Consider the following 19,529-nt stretch of genomic DNA (forward strand, 5'->3'; position numbering starts at 1 on the left):
GCAGCTCACTGCGCACGCAACTACCCTAGCTCTTTCTGTTGCCTAGGAACTCACGTCTAAGAAATCACAAAATGTAAACACGGACTAAAGGAGAAGTCATCAGAGGAGAAGAGTATGCGAAGGGAAGAGGTTCAGAAGGGTGGGAAAACATCCACCTCTTGGACTTTGTTACCATATTCACCTTGTCAAAAAGTTTCTAAACCTGATGAATGACATTCCAGAGGACTGAAATAATTGGCACATGTGACAGAGGAAATGCTGGCAGTAATCTTCGAGAAAGTGTGGAGAGTGGGAACAACTGGAAGATTGGAGTTGGGCAAATGTATGTAATTTTTAAAAGCTGAATCCCAAACCCTGCAGACTGATTGGTTTGGGTGGTTATTCTTCTGCTTCCACTTCCTCTTCCTCTTTTTTTTTTTTTTCTCTCTCTCTCTTTTTACTTTTTTTTTTTTTTTTTTTTGAGATGGAGTCTTGCTCTGTTGCCCAGGCTGGAGTGCAGTGGTGTGATCTTGGCTTACTGCAACCTCTGCCTCCTGTGTTCAAACAGTTCTCCTGCCTCAACCTCCCAAGTAGCTGGGACTACAGTCGCACGCCACTGCACCCAGCTAACTTTTGTATTTTTAGTAGAGACAGGGTTTTGCCATGTTGGCCAGGCTGGTCTCGAACTCATGACATCAGGTGATCCACCCGCCCTAGCCTCCCAAAGTGTTGGGATCACAGGCATGAACCACCATGCCTGGCCTTTCTACTTTTGCTGCTTCTTTTCTTCCTTTCTCTCTTTTTTAAAAGACAGTTTTATTGCTATGTAATTTACATGCCATGAAATCCACTGCTTTTGTGTGTATAATTCGATTATTTTTAGTACATTTTTAATATAATACAGCTTTTTCATCACCTCAATAGGAACTCTCGGCCTACTTATCCTTATCTCTGATCCCACTCCCAGCTCCAGGCAACCACTAATCTACTTTCTGCCTTAATAATAGGTTTGTCTTTTCTGGCTGGGCGTGGTGGCTCATGCCTGTAATCCCAGCACTTTGTGAGGCTGAGGCGGGTGGAGCACGAAGTCAGCAGTTCAAGACCAGCCTGGCCAATATGGTGAAACCCCGTCTCTACTAAAAATACAAAAATTAGCCAGCAGCAGTGGTGCACACCTGTAATCCCAGCTACTCGGGAGGCTGAGGCAGGAGAATCACTTGAACCTGGGAGGTGGAGGTTGCGGTGAACCGAGATCACTCTACTGCACTCCAGTCTGGGCAACAGAGTGCGACCCTGTCCCCGCCCCACCCACCCACCCCCCCAAAAAATATATATCTATAAAAATGAAAAATAAAAATAAAAGGGAAGGTGGGTTGTGATACATTTTCATTCTGATGGCCTCACCAACACAGTGTGCAGTGAGACCCAGACAGATGGGATAAGTGCTTTATTTTTGTTTAGAGACCACAGCTTTTTAAAATATTCTCTAAGAAGCAGCAAGAAAATTCGCAATTTAATTTTGAGTTATCTTACGCCATTTCATTTTTTAAAGTCCTCATGGAATGGTCATTCAATATTAAATATGAACTTTCTATTTCTAGAAGCATGTGAAAGATTGTTTTTGTTCTTTAATTAGAACAACAATCTGTAAACTGTTTATGTAAAGGACCAGATAAATATTTTAGGCTTTTTGGGCTCCCCGTCACAATGACTCAAGTCTGCCAGTGTAAGGCAAAGCAACCACAGACAGAATGCAAATGAATAGGCAGGGCTGTGTTCCATTACACTTTATTTGTGGACACAGAAATTTGAATTTCACATAATTTTCTTTTATCACAAAATATTCTTTTTTCCCCCACCCCCTTCTCAAAATATTATTCCTTTTTGGGTTGTTTTCAACCATCCAAAAATGAGAAAACCCGGCCAGGTGTGGTGGCTGATGCCTGTAATCCCAGCATTTGGGGAGCTGAGCTGGAGAATCACCTGAGGCCATGAGTTCAAGACAAGCCCGGCCAACATGGTGAAACTCCGTCTCTACTAAAAATACAAAACTTAGCTGGGCGTGGTGGTGCATGCCTGTAGTCCCAGCTGCTCAAGAGGCTGAGGCAGGAGAATCGCTTGAACCCGGGAGGCAGAGGTTGCAGTAAGCCGAGATGGTGCCACTGCACTCCAGCCTGGGCAACAGAGCCAGACTCCATCTCAAAATAAAAAAAAAAGAAAAAAGAGAAAGAAAGGAAGAAAAAAGAGAAAGAGAGAGAGAGAAAGAAAGAAAGAAAGAAAGAAAGAAAGAAAGAAAGAAAGAAAGAAAGAAAGAAAGAAACAAAGAAACAAAGAAAGAAAGAAAGAAAATTTGCCTTTTTGAAACCAGCCAGAGCAACAAAGTGAAATGCCATCTCTATTAAAAACAAACACACAAACAAACAAAAAACTGAACTAAAAACCATTTGTACTCACTGGCCCGGCAAAGTAAAAGTATGTGGTAGGGAAATAAATTTACTTACCTTTTCACATTTTTATTTTGTTTTCTGAATGGGTAATAATTTCAGCTTGGTTCAGAATTCAAAAAGCACAAAGGAAAATATTTTCCGACTGAGACACTGAGGCACACGGTTTCCTATCCCAGAAATAAGTAATGGGTCCACTTTCTTATGGATACTTCCAGACATCGGCTATAAATATACAAATAATTATTTATATAAATTTATATATTTTTTTGACAAATCCATACTGTTCTGAATCTTGCTTTCTTCCCTTAATCTTAGAAGTCACTGTGGCACAGAACATAGCCACCTCACTAATTTTTCAGCTCATAATATTCCATTGAATAGATCAGGGATCAGCAAACAGGCTCATGGGCCAAATCTGGCCATTGCTTGTTTTTTGTAAATAAAGTTTTATTGGAACACAACTATGCCCATTCACTTATATATGATGTATGATGTATGACTACATTTTTTTTTGTTTTAAATGGAGTCTCACCCTGTCGCCCAGGCTGGAGTGCAATAGTGCGATCTCAGCTCACTGGAACCTCTGCCTCCCAGGCTGAAGCAACTCTCCTGCCTCAGCCTCCCGAGTAGCTGGGATTGCAGGTGCCCAGTACCATGCTGGCTAATTTTTGTATTTTTGGTAGAGACGAGGTTTCGCTATGTTGACCAGGCTAGTCTCAAACTACTGACCTCAGGTGATCCATCCGCCTCAGCCTCCCAAAATGCTGGGATTACAGACGTAATCCACAGCACCCAGTCTGTATGACTACTTTTGAGCTACAACTGCAGAGTTGAGTTGTTGTACCAGAGCCCTCTGGGTCTGCAAACCTAGAGTACTTACTATCTGGCCCATTATGTAAAAAGTTTGCTGACTCCAAGTATAGATGTTCTTCAGTGTACTCAAACATCACTTGATAATGAACAGTTAGTGTTCATTCCAAATGTTTGTGGTTACAGATAGAGCTGTGATTCTTACCGTGTCCATGTGTAATTGTCCACGTATGCAACTTTCTCGAATGTAGGATAAATCCTAGAAGCAGAATTACTGGGTCAAAAGGTATGTGCATTTGTAATTTTGATAGAAATTGTCAAGTAATTTCTAGAGGTTATATCAGTTTACATTTACTCCCACCAGCAGCAAATCAAAGCAATCAATTTCCCAACACATTTTCTGACTTAGTCCGTTATCAGGCTTTTTGATCTTTGTCAAAGTGGCAGGTTAAAAATGGCATGTAGGTATAATTTTAATTTTCATTTCTTTTATTGTGAATATATTTGTGTCCTAGGGCTGCAATGACAAATTATCAAAAACTTAGTAGCTTTAAACAACCAAAACGTGTTATTTCACAGTTCCAGAGACTAGAAGCTCAAAATCAAGATGTCAGCGGGGCTGGACTCCCATCTAAACCTCTAGGGAAGATTCCTTCCTTGCCACCTGTACCTTCTAGAGGTTGACAGCAATTTTTGTTTTTCCTTGGCTTGTAGATGTATTACTCCACACTCTGCCTGCATCTTCACCTGCCTTCTCCCCTTGCATGTCCATATCTCTGTGTCCCAATTTTTCTCCTTTTTCCTTTTTTTTTTTTTTTTTTTTTTTGAGACGGAGTGTCACTCTTGTCTCCCAGGCTGGAGAGCAATGGCACAATGTCGGTTCACTGCAACCTCCGCCTCCCGGTTCAAGCGACTCTCCTACCTCAACCTCCGGAGTAGCTGGAATTACAGGTACATGACACCACACCTGTCTAATGTTTGTATTTTTAGCAGAGACAGGGTTTCACCGTGTTGGCCAGGCTGGTTTTGAACTCCTGACCTCAAGTGATCCGTCCGCCGCGGCCTCTGGGAGTGCTGGGATTACAGGTGTGAGCCACGGCGCCCAGCCTAAATTTTAAAATATTAGATATCAAGTATGACGTACTACTCAGCCTTTGATTTCAGTTGCTTATTAAGTACATTTACACTATTTATGACACCAGCCTTTTCTTTCTCTTTTTCTCCCTTCCTTCCTTTTTTCTTCCTTCTTTCTTTGCTTTTCTCTTTCCTCCCTCCCTCCCTTCTTTCTTCCCTTCCTTCTTCACTCTCTCTCCCTTTCACTCCCTCTTCTTCTCTTTCTCTTCTTCCTCTTTTTTTTTTTTTTTTTTTTTTTTAATGCTCCACTTCCTCAACATTCTTCCTTTACCCCAAGTTGCTGTTTCAGATCAGGAAGATTAAGAGGCCATAGATAACCTTTCTTAACTTTTCTGTAAATTATTTATTTTTTTTATTTTTTAAGACAGAGTCACTCTGTCGCACAGCCTGGAGTGCAGTGGCGCAATCTCGGCTCACTGCAGCCTCCGCCTCCGGGGTTCAAACAATTCTCCTGCCTCAGCCTCCCCAGTAGCTGGAAAAACAGGCGCAGGTCACTATGCCTGGCTAACCTTTGTACTATTAGTAGAGACGGGGTTTCGCCACATTGGCCAGGCTGGTCTCGAACTCCTGACCTCACATGATCCACCCACCTTGGCTTCCTAAAGTTCTGGGAGTACAGGCGTGATTCACCATACCCTGCAGTTTTCTGTGAATTATTATTCTGCAGGAAGTTCAACTTGATCAGATCCCGTTTGTCAGTGCAGAAGCCAAAACGAACCAATACACAACACGCACCAGGGTTTCTTAGCGCAAAGATGAGTGACAGAGCTCTCTCAACAATCCTTCAATAAAGAGATACTATACAGAAAGTGTTTAAGCCACAGCTTTAAATAAACAGTGAGCAATTGATCATCTCCCCTACTGTTTTTACACAATACATGATGGTTAAAAAAATTAGAGTGTTTCTTGAATAACTGGAAGTCGAATAATGTACTTATGTGTTACAAGAGTTTCCAGTTTCAATGCAAGAAAATATACCATAAATCAGCCGGGCACGGTGGTTCACGCCTGTAATCCCAGCACTATGGGAGGCTGAGGCGGGCAGATCACGAGGTCAGGAGATCGAGACCATCCTGGCTAACATGGTGAAACCCCGTCTCTATTAAAAATACAAAAAAATTAGCTGGGCGTGGTGGTGGGCACCTGTAGTCCCAGCTACTCGGGAGGCTGAGGCAGGAGAATGGCGTGAACCCGGGAGGCGGAGCTTGTAGTGAGCTGAGATGATGCCACTGCATTCCAGCCTGGGCAACAGAGTGAGACTCCGTCTCAAAAAAAAAAAAAAAAAAAAAAGGAAAAAAAAAAGAAAATATACCATAAATCCATAATTATATTTTCCTTTTAAGATATGATACACAGGGCTAGGTGTGGTGGCTCACCCCTGTAATCTCAGTGCTTTGGGAGGCTGAAGTGGGAGGATCACCTGAGGGCAGGAGTTTGAAACCAGCCTGGGCAACATAGTGAGACTCCAATATGTACAAAAAATTAAAAAATTAGCCAAGCGTGATGGTGCCTGTTTATGGCTCCAGCTACTCAGCAGGCTGAGGTGAAAGAAGGAGTATCACCTGAGCCCAGGAGTTCAAGGTTACAGTGAGCTATGACTATGCTACTAGTCATAGTAGCATATGGAGACCTTGTCTCTAAAAAAAAAAAAAAAAAAAGATACAATGATACATTTTCAACATGGTTGACACTGACCAGCTTAAGCTGACCAGTTTAAGATGAAGAGCATCCAATTGTTTTACATTCCATTATTTTTTGATGTGTTGGGAGGGAGAGGGGAAGACAGGCTTTCAAGATCTTCCTAATAAATGCATTCAGTTGAATAAATGTGCTCTGAGTTAGAACCACACCTTCTGAAAATCAAGAGCAGTCACGCAGGCTGGAGTGTCTCTGCCTGTGTGACTTTGAGTAAGTTACTTAGCTTCTCTGTGCCTCAGATTTCTTACCAGTAAGTAGGTGAAATAACAGTATCTGCCTATTGATACATGATATATAATGTTATTTTATATTTATAAATATGTATGTATCTATACAATATATAACAGTAAATACAGTAATGTAATATACAGTACACATGCATCTATACAGTATATATACTATATACAGTAATATAATGTTAATATTTTACTATTAACTATTACATATATTATAAAATATACGTATAATACGTATTAATATAGTATATATTTAATAATACATAAACATATATATAAGTAGGTAGTGTTTAATTTATAGCAATGGCTCAATTAATATTTATTATTCTTTTTTATTTTTATTTTTTATTTTATTTATTTATTTATTTTTGAGATGGAGTCTCGCTCTGTCACCAGGCTGGAGTGCAGTGGCACGATCTTGGCTCACTGCAACCTCCGCCTCCCAGGTTCAAGCGATTCTCCTGCCTCAGTCTCCCGAGCAGCTGGAACTACAGGCACGCACCACCACGCCCAGCTAATTTTTGTATTTTTAGTAGAGACAGGGTTTCACCATGTTGGCCAGGATGGTCTTGATCTCTTAACCTCATGATTCGCCCAACTCGGCCTCCCAAAGTGCTGGGATTACAGGCATGAGCCACCACGCCCGGCCTTTATTTTCATTTTTTAACAGGACAGCGTCTTGCTATGTTGCCCGGGCTGATCCTGAACTCCTGGGCTTAAGCAATCCTCTGGTCTCAGCCTTCTAAAGTCCTGGGATTGCAGGCACGAGCCACCTCACCCAGCCTAATGTTTATTATTATTATTGGCATAGCAAGAGTTCTCACACCAGATCACAGCATTCTAACCTCCGTAACTGTCCCATGATGTTAGAAATGGACCATCACGCTGAGAAATGACCTTGTCGCAACCACATACTTGTATGGGCCCATTATCTCACATCCATACTTTTATCAAAAAACAAAAACAAGGCTGGGCGCGGTGGCTCAAGCCTGTAATCCCAGCACTTTGGGAGGCCGAGACGGGCGGATCACGAGGTCGGGAGATCAAGACCATCCTGGCTAACACGGCGAAACCCCGTCTCTACTAAAAAAAATACAAAAAACTAGCCGGGCGAGGTGGCGGGCGCCTGTAGTCCCAGCTACTCGGGAGGCTGAGGCAGGAGAATGGCGTAAACCCGGGAGGCGGAGCTTGCAGTGAGCTGAGATCCGGCCACTGCACTCCAGCCTGGGTGACAGGGCGAGACTCCGTCTCAAAAAAAAAAAAAAAACGGTGGGAGGATTGCTTGAGCCCAGGAGTTCAAGACCAGCCTGGGCTGTAGTGAGACCCCCATCTCTACGAAAAACAAACAAACAAAAAAGTTTTCTGGCCAGGCACAGTGGCTCACACCTGTAATTCCAGCATTTTGGGAGGCCAAGATGGGAGGCTCACTTGAGCCCAAGAGTTTGAGACCACCGTGGACAACATAGTGAGACCTTGTCTCTATAAAAAACAAAAATTTTTTTAAAGTTTTCTGAGCACAAAGACCTTTATGCAATCATGTTAGATACTGGTAGTTGAAATGTCTACGTGTTTGAACTTGCTGGCTGTCAACCAGTTGAGAGAATGCAGACAAGGACATCTACAAGGTATATTGCTTAAGAACAACAAAGGAAGAGGGCTGAAGTTCATGCCACTGGGTTGCACATTCTATGAATTTTTCTTCTGTTTCTTCTGTTATAGAAATGCGCATGGGGTAGGCAAGGGGGTTGAAAAGTCAGAGATCAAGGATAGTTGTATGCCGGGTGCAGTGGCTCACTCCTGCAATCCCAGCACTTTGGGAGGCCAAGGTGGGCGATCACTTGAGGTCAGGAATTTGAGACCAGACTGGCCAACATGGAAAAACAACGTCTCTACTAAAAATACAAAAATTAGCAGGACAGGCTGGGCGCGGTGGCTCACTCCTGTAATCCCAGCACTTTGGGAGGCTGAGGTGGGCGGATCACAAGGTCGGGAGATCAAGACCATCCTGGCTAACACGGTGAAACCCCGTCTCTACTAAAAATACAAAAAAAAAATTAGCCGGGCGTGGTGGTGGGCTCCTGTAGTCCCAGCTACTTGGGAGGCTGAGGCAGAAGAATGGTGTGAACCCCTGAGGCAGAGCTTGCAGTGAGCCTAGATCGCGCCACTGCACTCCAGCCTGGGTAACAAAGCGAGACTCCATCACACACACACACGCACACACACACACACACAATTAGCTGGACATGATGGCGGGCACCTGTAGTCCCAGCTACTTGGGAGGTTGAGTCAGGAGAATCACTTGAACCCGGGAGGCAGAGGTTGCAGTGAACCGAGATCATGCCACTGCACTCCAGCCTGGGTAACAGAGCAAGACTCTGTCTCAAAGAAGGGAAGGGGAGGGGAGGGGAGGGGAGGGGAGGGAAGGGGAGGGAGAAAAAGATAGTTGTGCTCAGCAGAGCCCAGTAATAAGGCCTTGAAGCTCGATGCTTATGAGCATCATTCATGGAGTGAGGAGAAAGGTCACAGTCTTAGCTCCACATACAACCTGCTGTGGCACCTTTGAAAAGCCACTTAACCCCTCTGAGCCTTCATCTTGGTCTGGGGTCAGTGGTCCCACAAAACAGTCTCTGGGAGGGAGATTTGTACTAGAATATTTATTGGAGAGTGCTCTGGAAAACAACACCTATGATGGGACGAGGGAAGGAGGATTGGGCAGAGAGGAATTTGTGATGCAATCTCAACGAAGGCTGAGATGGCCCTCAGAGATATTCCAAACTGAGGTCAGGGGTCTGGGCCTTTGTGCTCCTGTATTAACCAGGCACTGGATACATCAGTGGTTCCTAATGCAGGGAGGGGGAGAATTTTGCCTCCCAGGGGATATTTGGTGATGTTCAGAGGTTCAGAGATATTTTTGGTTGTTGTAATAGGAGAAGGGGTCCAGCCTGGCCAACATGGTGAAACCCCGACTCTACTAAAAATACAAAACTTAGCTGGGCGTGGTGGCACACGCTTGTAATTCCAGCTAATTCAGAGTCTGAGGCAGGAGAATTGAATTGCTTGAACTCGGGAGGTGGAGGTTGCAGTGAGCCAAGATCACACCACTGCCCTCTGGCCTGGGGGACAGAGTAAGACTGTCTCAAAAAAAAAAAAAAAAAAAAGGAGGGGACTGCTAGCATCTAGTGGGTAGGACTGCTAGCATCTAGTGGGTAGAGGCCAGGGATGCTGCCATGCATGCTACAGGGCATAGGACAGTTCCCCCAACCCCTGCTACAAAGCAGTGATGTCAACAGTGCAGAGGCTTCTCAAGCAGAAAGGCTGTTGAACAAGGCAGCTTCCTTCAGCTAAGAGCAATTTCTGAAGAGGGACTCATCAGAGTGTGAGGCAGCAGCAGCCAACACTCCTGTCAGCTGGGGGAATGCATGCTGTGTCCTGCAGAGGGAAGGTGGACGGCGGATCACAGCATCCCATTTTTTTTTTTTTTCTAATCAGGCAGCCTCCCAGACCAGAATAGTTTCAGAGAGACTCCTCCCCGCCACATCATTTTTTTTTTCAGTCCTTGTTTAATTACACAAATAATACTTGAATCCTATCTGCTTATAAAAATTGAAATAGGGAGGCCGAGGCGGGTGGATCACAAGGTCAGGAGATGGAGACCATCCTGGCTAACACAGTGAAACCCCATCTCTGCTAAAAGATACAAAAAATTAGCCGGGCGTGGTGGCAGGCGCCTGTAGTCCCAGCTATTTGGGAGGCTGAGGCAGGAGAATGGCATGAACCCGAGAGGCAGAGCTTGCAGTGAGCCGAGATCTCACCACTACGCTCCAGCCTGGGCGACAGAGCGAGACTCCATCTCAAAAAAAAAAAAAAAATTGAAATGATCCAGTTTCTCAACTTCAGTACCATTGCCATTTTAGGCTGGATAATTCTTTGTTGTGGGGGCTGTGCTAAGCATTGTGGACGATTTTGCAGTATCCCTGGCCTTGATCCACTGGATGCTAGTAGTACCCTCCTCCATCTCAACCATTTGTGATAACCCAAAATATCTTCAGACATTGCCCAATACTCCTAGAGAGCAGAATCAACTACTTTGGGCACACTGCCTATGGAGTAGCCCTGCTCTGCAAAAAGCAAGAGAAAAAAAAAAGTAGAATCACCCCCACCTGAGAATCATTCTAGGTAAATCTGAAGTAGCCTTCAACTACAATTCCCAATCTCAGGCCCTTTCCCTGAAGTAACCACTGTCGTAGGTTTTAGGTAGATCCTTCCAAAAAAAAGATTTTTTTTTTTTTTGAGACAGGATCTTGCTTGGTCACCCAGGCTGGAGAGCAGTAACGTGATCTCTGCTCACTGCAACCTCTGCCTCCCACGTTTTAGTGATCCTTCCACCTCAGCCTCTCAAGTAGCTGGGACTACAGGTGCTTGCTACCACACCCAGGTAATTTTAAAAAATGTTTTTTGGAGAGATGAGATCACATTATGTTGCCCAGGCTGGTGTTGAACTCATGGGCTCAAGCCATCCTTCTGCCCGGGCCTCCCAAAGCACTGGGATTACAGGTGTGAACCATTGTGCCCAGCCTCCAACATTCTCAGTACACATTTACATAGGTACATAACTGCCCAGTAGGTTCTCCTTGCCCACTGCCCAGATAGAGCCAATTTATTTTTTTTATTTTTTTTTATTTTTTTTATTTTTTTGAGACAGAGTCATGCTCTGTCGCCCGGGCTGGAGTGCAGTGGCCGGATCTCAGCTCACTGCAAGCTCCGCCTCCCAGGTTTACGCCGTTCTCCTGCCTCAGCCTCCCGTGTAGCTGGGACTACAGGCGCCCGCCACCTCGCCCAGCTAGTTTTTTGTATTTTTTAGTAGAGGCGGGGTTTCACCATGTTAGCCAGGATGGTCTCGATCTCCTGACCTCGTGATCCACCCGTCTCAGCCTCCCAAAATGCTGGGATTACAGGCTTGAGCCACCGCGCCCGGCCAGAGCCAATTTATTAAGACAGGAGAGTTGTAACAGAGAAAGAGTTTAATATGCTTAGAGTTGGCTAAGCAGGAGACTGGAGTTTTATTACTACTCAAATCAACCACCCCCAAAATTTGAAGGCTAGGGTTATTTAAGGATAGGAGGCAGGAGGCTAGGGAATGGGTGCTGCTGATTGGTTGGGGATGCAATCACAGGCTGTGGAAAACAGTCCTTGTATACTGAGTCTGCTTCTGGGTAGGGGCCACAGAGGAGTTGCTCATCCAGGTGGAGTTACCTGCTGGTCAGAAATGCAAAAATCTGAAAAGATATCTTGGAAAGTCAATCTTAGGTTTTTGTTTTTGGGGTTTTTTTTGTTTGGTTGGTTGGTTGGTTTTGTTTTTTGTTTTTGTTTTGTTTTGTTTTTTTGAGACAGGGTCTCACTCTGTCACCCAGGCTGGAGTGCAGTTGTTGATCATGGCTCACTGCAGCCTCTACCACCCAGGCACAAGCGGACCTCCTGCCTCAGCCTCCCAAGTAGCTGGGACCACAGGTGTGCACCACCACGACTGCTATTTTTGTTTTGTTTTCTGTAGAAACAGGGACTCCCTATGTTGCCCAGGCTGTCTTGAACTCCTGGACTCAAGCAATTCTGCCTTGGCACACAAAATGCTGGGAGTACTGGTGTGAGCCACCCCGCCTGGCCCCAATCTTAGGTTTTATAATAGTGATGTTATTTACAGGACTAATCGGGAAAGTTACAAATCTTGTGACCTCCGGAACAATGGCTGGTAATTATTTAACTATGCCTACGTTTTAGCAGAATTCAGACCCCTTTTATAGTCTTAAACTTGCGGCTTTTTATTAGTTTTATAAAGGCACTTTAGTTTAGGGAAGAGCTATTATCATTTAAACTATGAACTAAATTTCTCCCAAAGTTAGCTCAGTCCACACTCAAGAGTGACCAAGGGCAGTTTGGAATTTAAAAACAAGATGGGGACCAGGCATGGTGGCTCATGCTTGTAATCCCAACACTTTGGGAGGCTGAGGCGGGTGGATCACAAGGTCAGGAGTTTGATACCAGCCTGACCAACATGATGAAACCCTGTCTCTACTAAAAATACAAATATTAGCCAGATGTGGTGGTGAGCACCTGTAATCCCAGCTACTCAGGAGGCTGAAGCAGGAGAGTTGCCTGAACCTGAAAGGCGGAGGTTGCAGTGAGCGGAGATTGTGCCACTGCACTCCAGCGTAGGTGGTAGAGCGAGACTCCTTCTCAAAAAAAAAAAAAAAAAAAAAAAAAAGGGGATGGGGCGTGGTGACGACTCACACCTGTAATCCCAGCACTTTGGAAGGCTGAGGCAGGCAGATCACCTGAGGACCTGAGGTCAGGCATTCAAGACCAGCCTGGCCAACATGGTAAAACCCTGTGCCTACTAAAAATACAAAAATTTGCCAGCTATGGTGGCCCGTGTCTGTAATCCCAGCAACTTGGGAGGCTGAGGCAGGAGAATCATCTGAGCCTGGGAGGCAGAAGTTGCATTGAGCCAAGATCACACCACTGCACTCACTCAAGCATGGGGGACAGAGCGAGACTCTGTCTAAAAAGAAAAAAAAAAAAAAAAAAAAGCAAGATGGGGTTGGATAGGTCAGATCTTTTACTGTCATAATTTTCACATTGTTATTATTTTTACAAAGGTGGTTTCAGATAGATATGTAGTCCATAGTAAGTATAGAATGTCTTTTTTTTTTACATAAGTGTAAAAATATAAATACCATACATATCTTTTTCTTTCTTTCTTTCTTTTTTTTTTTTTTTTTTTTTTTTGAGACGGAGTCTCACGCTGTTGCCCAGGCTGGAGTGCAGTGGCGCGATCTCGGCTCACTGCAAGCTCCGCCTCCCGGATTCCCGCCATTCTCCTGCCTCAGCCTCCTGAGTAGCTGGGACTACAGGCGCCCGCCACCGCGCCCGGCTAATTTTTTGTATTTTTAGTAGAGACGGGGTTTCACTGTGGTCTCGATCTCCTGACCTTGTGATCCGCCCGCCTCGGCCTCCCAAAGTGCTGAGATTACAGGCTTGAGCCACCGCGCCCGGCCCTTTCTTTCTTTCTTTTTGAGACGGAGTCTTACTCTGTCACCCAAGCTGGAGTGCAACGGTACAATCTCTGCTCACTGCAACCTCCACCTCCCCAGTTCAAGTGATTCTCCTGCCTCAGACTCCAAAGTAGCTGGGATTACAGGCATGCACCACCACATCCAGCTAATTTTTGTATTTTTCATAGAGAAAGGGTTCACCATGTTGGCCAGGCTGGTCTTGAACTCCTGACCTGAGGTGATCCACTGCCTTGACCGCCCAAATTGCTGGAATTACAGGCATGAGCCACCACGCCCAGCCACATATATTTTTCTATAGATAGTTTTTCATTTAAAAACTTGTGATTATCTTTTTTTTTTTTTTTTTTTTTTTTGAGATGGAGTCTTGCTCTGTCACCCAGGCTGGAGTGCAGTGGCGCTATCTTGGCTCACCTCAGCCTCCACCTCCTGGATTCAAGCGATTCTCCTGCCTCAGCCTCCCTAGTAGCTGGGACTACAGGTGCAAGCCACCATGCCTGGCTAACTTTTATATTTTTAGTAGAGATCAGGTTTTGTCATGTTGGCCAGGCTGGTCTCAAACTCCTGACCTCAGGTGACCACCCCGCCTCTGCCTCCCAAAGTGCTGGGATTACAGGTGTGAGTCACCACATCCCCCTTTTTTTTTTTTGAGACTGGGTCTCCCTGTGTCATCCAGGCTGGAGTGCAGTGGCATGATTATAGCTCACTGCAGCCTCAAACTCCTGGGCTCAAGCAATCCTTCCAAGTTGTTGGGACTACAGATGCATGTCACCACACCCAGCTTGCTCACTCTTACAGACACTGAGGATACAGAAGTGAACAATACCAGACTTCTACACAGGCAGGGTTTGGTTTTGTTTTTTGTTTTGTTTTGTTTTGAGACAGAGTCACTTTGTAGCCCAGGCTGGGAGTGCAGTGGTGGGATCTTGGCTCACTGCAACCTCTGCCTCCCGGGTGAAAGTGATTCTCCTGCCTCAGCCTCTGAAGTAGCTGGGATTACAGGCACGCACTACCATGCCCAGCTAATTTTTGTAGTTTTAATAGAGACAGGGTTTCACCATGTTGACCTGGCTGGTGTTGAACTCCTGATCTGAAGTGATCCGCCCGCCTTGGCCTCCCAAAGTGCTGGGATTACAGGCGTGAGCCACTGGGCCCGGCCGTACACAGAGTTTTAATTCTTGCGCAGTAGATAACATAAACAAAATACAAAAGACAATTATAAAACATAATTTTGACCAGGCACGGTGGCTCCCGCCTGTAATCCCAGCACTTTGGGAGGCCAAGGCAGGCAGATCATGAGGTCGGGAGTTCGAGACCAGCCTGGCCAATGTGGTAAAACCCCGTCTCTACTAAAAATACAAAAATTAGCCAGGCATGGTGGCACGTGCCTGTAGTCCCAGCTACTTGGAAGGCTGAGGCAGAAGAATCGCTTGAACCCAGGAGGCGGAGGTTGCTGTGAGCTGAGATTGTACCACTGCACTCCAGCCTGGGTGACAGAGCGAGACTCTGTCTCAAAAAAAAACAAAAAACAAAAACCATAATTTTGTAAAATAACAGAATGTCATATAACATACTAACATAACAATATATACTACATGATAATGCAACTACTAAGTCTGTGGGCAAAATGATTGACTTTTGCCAGTCATGGTTTTCTGGACCCAAACCTCTTGCTGCTTGAAGGCCCTTTTTTTTTTTTTTTTTTTTTTTTGAGACAGAGTCTCACTCTTTCACCCAGGCTGGAATGCAGTGGTGCAATCTCGGCTCACTGAAACCTCCACCTCCCAGGTTCAAGTGATTCTCCTGCCTTAGCCTCCTGAGTAGCTGGGACTACAGGCGTGTGCCACCACACCTGGCTAATTTTTGTATTTTTGGTAGAGACAGGGTTTTACCACGTTGACCAGGGTGGTCTTGAACTCCTGAAACTCCTGACCTTAGGTGATCCCCCCGCCTTGGCCTCCCAAAGTGCTGGAATCACATGCGTGAGCCACCGCTCCAGGCCTGAAGGCCCTATTTTCTAGGACGAATTCAGTTGAGAAATCTGAGTATAGATAGCCCTGCTTACAAGAAGATCAAACATCCAGTTGCTTACAGCAGCCTTCGGGTTATGTTTCAGGATGTGACTGCAGGTTAAAAGCCCCGGGAAAGGTGAGATTTCCATGTCAGGTCATTAGCACTTGTTAGCAGTCTCCCTTTTTACGAAAGTGCCCAGGGAATGGCTTACTAACTCCCTCTTTCATTAAATCTGATCATCACCATTAATTAACATGGCCACTATGGAAATATAATCGGAGCATTTCAGAATCAAAGACGGACTGAAACAAGTTTAAGGAAAGGCTTTCAGACTGGAAGCCTTAATGGCTGAGAACGCACGGCCTTTACTCTAAGATGACAGGAAAATGTTAATTCCAGGAGGGAACCGGTTTGGAAGTGGAGAAGGTTAAGCCAGGGCTCGCCATTCTGTTATGTTGAAAGGTATCAACATATGTCTAGGTCTGTTGCTTATTGCTTGTAATATATTACATTTTTCTCCAGGCTATTTAGCTCTTGACATTTAAAAATAGTTTAGTTTGCTCTTTTGCCTGGAAAACAATTGTGCCATCCAATCAATTTTTTTATGTTTCAGAACGTGTTCCTCCGTTCTCCCCATCAATACCATCAATATTACCCATGGTATTATTCAGGCCTTAATTGTTGTTGGAATTTTAAGTGTCATAATAAGCAACATCCTCTTCCATCACCTGAATTCAGAATAGATTGAAAGACAAATGCTTATCTCAGAGAGAGAACAAATGATCACCATTATCCCCAACAATGCTGGCTGGAGAATATGGCTTTTGGTGTGTGGACAAGTGAGCTTGCAAGCATTCCACCCCAAATGTGACTTACCTTGTTCATCATTTAGGGTACTGCCAGGGTCATGGACAGAGAAGTTCCAAATCTTGATGGTTTGATGCAATCACTTAATTCTTGCTCCTATAAATTTCACAATAGGAGTTCCTGATCAATGGAGCTCCTCCTCCACCAGGTACAGATTCAGGGATCCATGTTCCTGAACACCTATCTTGTGGCTCCACTGTATAACACTTGGCTTCCAAGGATGCTTATCTGTACCAAGCCAGAAAGTGTGTGAGCCAGCGGGAACTCTGGAGAGAGAGTGTTCTGGGCAGACAGAGGGAAGTACAGGTGCAAAGGGAATGTGTGCAAGCCAGCAGGAGACAGCGTGGGTGGAGTAGTAAGTGACTGGGAGGGTGGGAGGAGGCTTTTAGAAGGATAAGACAGAAATGGTCCCTGACTTCTCTAGAGGCAAGACATTGACACTGAACTAACACAAGGAGTGAAATGCACCAAATGGGGACCCAGAGGAGAACATGGCTCTATTTAAAAGAGGCAGTCATGGCCGGGTGCGATGGCTCACGCCTGTAATCCCAGCACTTTGGGAGGTGAGGCGGGTGGATCATGAGGCCAGGAGTTCAAGATCAGCCTGGCAGATATGGTGAAACCCCGTCTCTACTAAAAAAATAAAAATTAGCTGCGTGTGGTGGCATGCACCTGTAGTCCCAGTTGCTCGGGAGGCTGAGGCAGGAGAATTGCTTGAACCTGGGAAGCGGAGGTTGCAGTGAGCTGAGATTGTGCCACTGCACTCCAGTCTGGGAGACAGAGTGAGACTGTCTCAAAACAAATAAATAAAATAAAAAATAAAAAAAGCAGTCACTTCTCATTTCAACCAAGAGCTGCAAGGCAGGGACGTGGGCCCAATGTGGCCCGATCCTCTGATTTTCTTAAGATTAGAAATTCGGAGGAGACAGGTCTCAGAAAGTCATTTGTGACCGGGCACAGTGGCTCACACCTGTGATCCCAACACTTTGGGAAGCTGAGGCAGGCCCATCACTTGAACCCAGGAGTTCAAGACCAGCCTGGGCAACAAAGTGAGACTTCATCTCTACAAAAAAATAAAATAATTAGCCAGGTATGGTGGCATATACCTGTTATCTTAGCTACTAGGGAGGCTGAGACTGGAGGATCACCTGAGCCCAGGAGTTCAAGGCTGCAGTGAGCTGTGTTCACACCACTGCACTCCAGCCTGGGCAAATTAATTAATAATTATTAATTAAATTTTTTTTTTTGAGATGAAGTTTCACTCTGTCGCCCAGGCTGGAGTGCAGTGGCGTGATCTTGGCTCACTGCAAGCTCTGCCTACAGGGTTCACGCCATTCTCCTGCCTCAGCCTCCCGAATAGCTGGGACTACAGGCATCCACCACCACACCCGGTTAATTTTTTGTATTTTTAGTACAGACAGCGTTTCACTGTGTTAGCCAGGATGGTCTCGATCTCCTGACCTCGTGATCCACCTGCCTCGGCCTCCCAAAGTGCTGGGATTACAGGTGTGAGCCACTGCACCCGGCCAATTAAGTTTTTTTGAGACAGAATCTCACTCTGTTGCCTAGGCTGGCATGCAGTGGCACAATCTCAGCTCACTGCAGCCTCTGCCTTCCAGGTTCAAGCGATTCTCTGCTTTGGCCTCCTGAGTAGCTGGGATTACAGGCACCCGCCACCACGCCTGCCTAATTTTTGTATTTTTAGTAGAGATGGGGTTTCACCATGTTGCCCAGGCTGGTCTCAAACTCCTGACCTCAAGTGATCAGCCCGCCTCAGCCTCCCAAAGTGTTGGGATTACAGGCGTGAGCCACTGCACCCAGCCCTAATTATTAATTAATTTCATAAATAAAAGAAAGTCATTTGTGGCCGGGCACGGTGGCTCATGCCTGTAATCCCAGCACTTTGGGAGGCCAAGGTGGGCAGACCCCTTGAGGCCAGGAGTTCAAGACCAGCCTAGCTAACATGGTGAAACCCCGTCTCTACTAAAAATACAAAAATTAGCTGGATGTGGTGGCACACACCTGTAATCCCAGCTACTTGGGCGGTTGAGGCAGAGAATTCATTTAACCTGGCTGGCAGAGGCTGCAGTGAGCCAGGATCACGCCACTGCACTGCAGCCTGAGCAAAGGAGTGAGACTCTGTCTCAAAACAAACAAACCCGTAGTATCTTCTACCTTTCCCTGCCTCATTTTCTCCTTCCTCCACTGGGGCCTGCTGGAACCACTTCCCACATGAACTATTGCATGGAGTCTTTGTCCCTGATCAGCTTCTGCAGGAACTCAACCCAAGACACCACCTTACTGAAGCTCCCACCTGCCACCCCAGCTGGGGGCTGAAAGTAGGAGCCAGAGAGAGGCTGCAGAGTGGGAGGAGGTTGGACTTTCCCAGCTGAAAAGCAGATGCCCACAGCACCCAGGGCCTCTCAGAGGATGAGAGAAGCCCAAGGCACTTCTGGTTTTTAAAGTTCTCACTTAATGAAAAAGAAAAAAGCAGAAAAACCAAATAGGGTTCACCAACACTGTGGGTTTTTTTTGGTTTTTTTTTTTTTTTTTTTTTTTTTGAGACAGAGTTTTGCTCTTTTTGCCCAGGCTGCAGTGCAATGGCATGATCTCGGCTCACCGCAACCTCCGCCTCCCGGCTTCAAGCGATTCTCCTGCCTCAGCCTCCCGAGTAGCTGGGATTACAGGCATGCGCCACCACCCCAGCTAATTTGAGACAGGGTCTTGCTTTGTTACCTAGGCTGGAGGACAGTGGTGGGACCACAGCTCACTGCAGCCTCGATTTCTCAGGCTTAAGCAAACCTCCTGCCTCAGCCTCCTGAGTAGCTGAGACTACAGGTGTGCACCATGACACCTGGCTAATTATTTTGTTTGTTTTTTGTAGAAATGGGGGTTTGGGGCCGGGCACGGTGGCTCACGCCTGTAATCCCAGCACTTTGGGAGGCCGAGGTGGGCGAATCACCTGAGGTCAGGAGTCCAAGACCAGCCTGGCCAACATGGTGAAACCCCCATCTCTACTAAAAATAGAAAAGTCAGCTGGATGTGGTGGCAGGTGCATGTAATCTCAGCTACTCAGGAGGCTGAGGCAGGAGAATCGCTTGAACCCAGGAGGCGGAGGTTGCAGTGAGCTGAGCTCACTCCACTGCATTCTAGCCTGGGCAACAGAGTCAGACTGTCTTTAAAAAAAAAAAAAAAAAAATGAAATGGGGGTTTTGCCATGTTGCCCAGGCTGGTCTCGAAATCCTGGGCTCAAGTGAGTTTCCCACCTCAGCCTCCCA

General features: G+C 45.7%; 1 long non-coding RNA gene across 1 annotated transcript; it reads right to left on the reverse strand.

Moving 5' to 3' along the window:
• Positions 1-2,111: 2,111 nt before the first annotated feature.
• On the reverse strand, positions 2,112-16,416 carry LOC139358815 (uncharacterized). The gene is made up of 3 exons (XR_011614315.1): positions 16,261-16,416; positions 3,442-3,495; positions 2,112-2,648 (listed from the first exon to the last, which is right to left on the reverse strand). It is a non-coding gene; the product is annotated as an uncharacterized lncRNA (long non-coding RNA).
• Between the last annotated feature and the right edge of the window lie 3,113 nt (positions 16,417-19,529).

Source organism: Macaca nemestrina, chromosome 15 (genome assembly GCF_043159975.1).
Source record: "Macaca nemestrina isolate mMacNem1 chromosome 15, mMacNem.hap1, whole genome shotgun sequence".
Classification (NCBI taxonomy): Eukaryota; Metazoa; Chordata; class Mammalia; order Primates; family Cercopithecidae; genus Macaca; species Macaca nemestrina.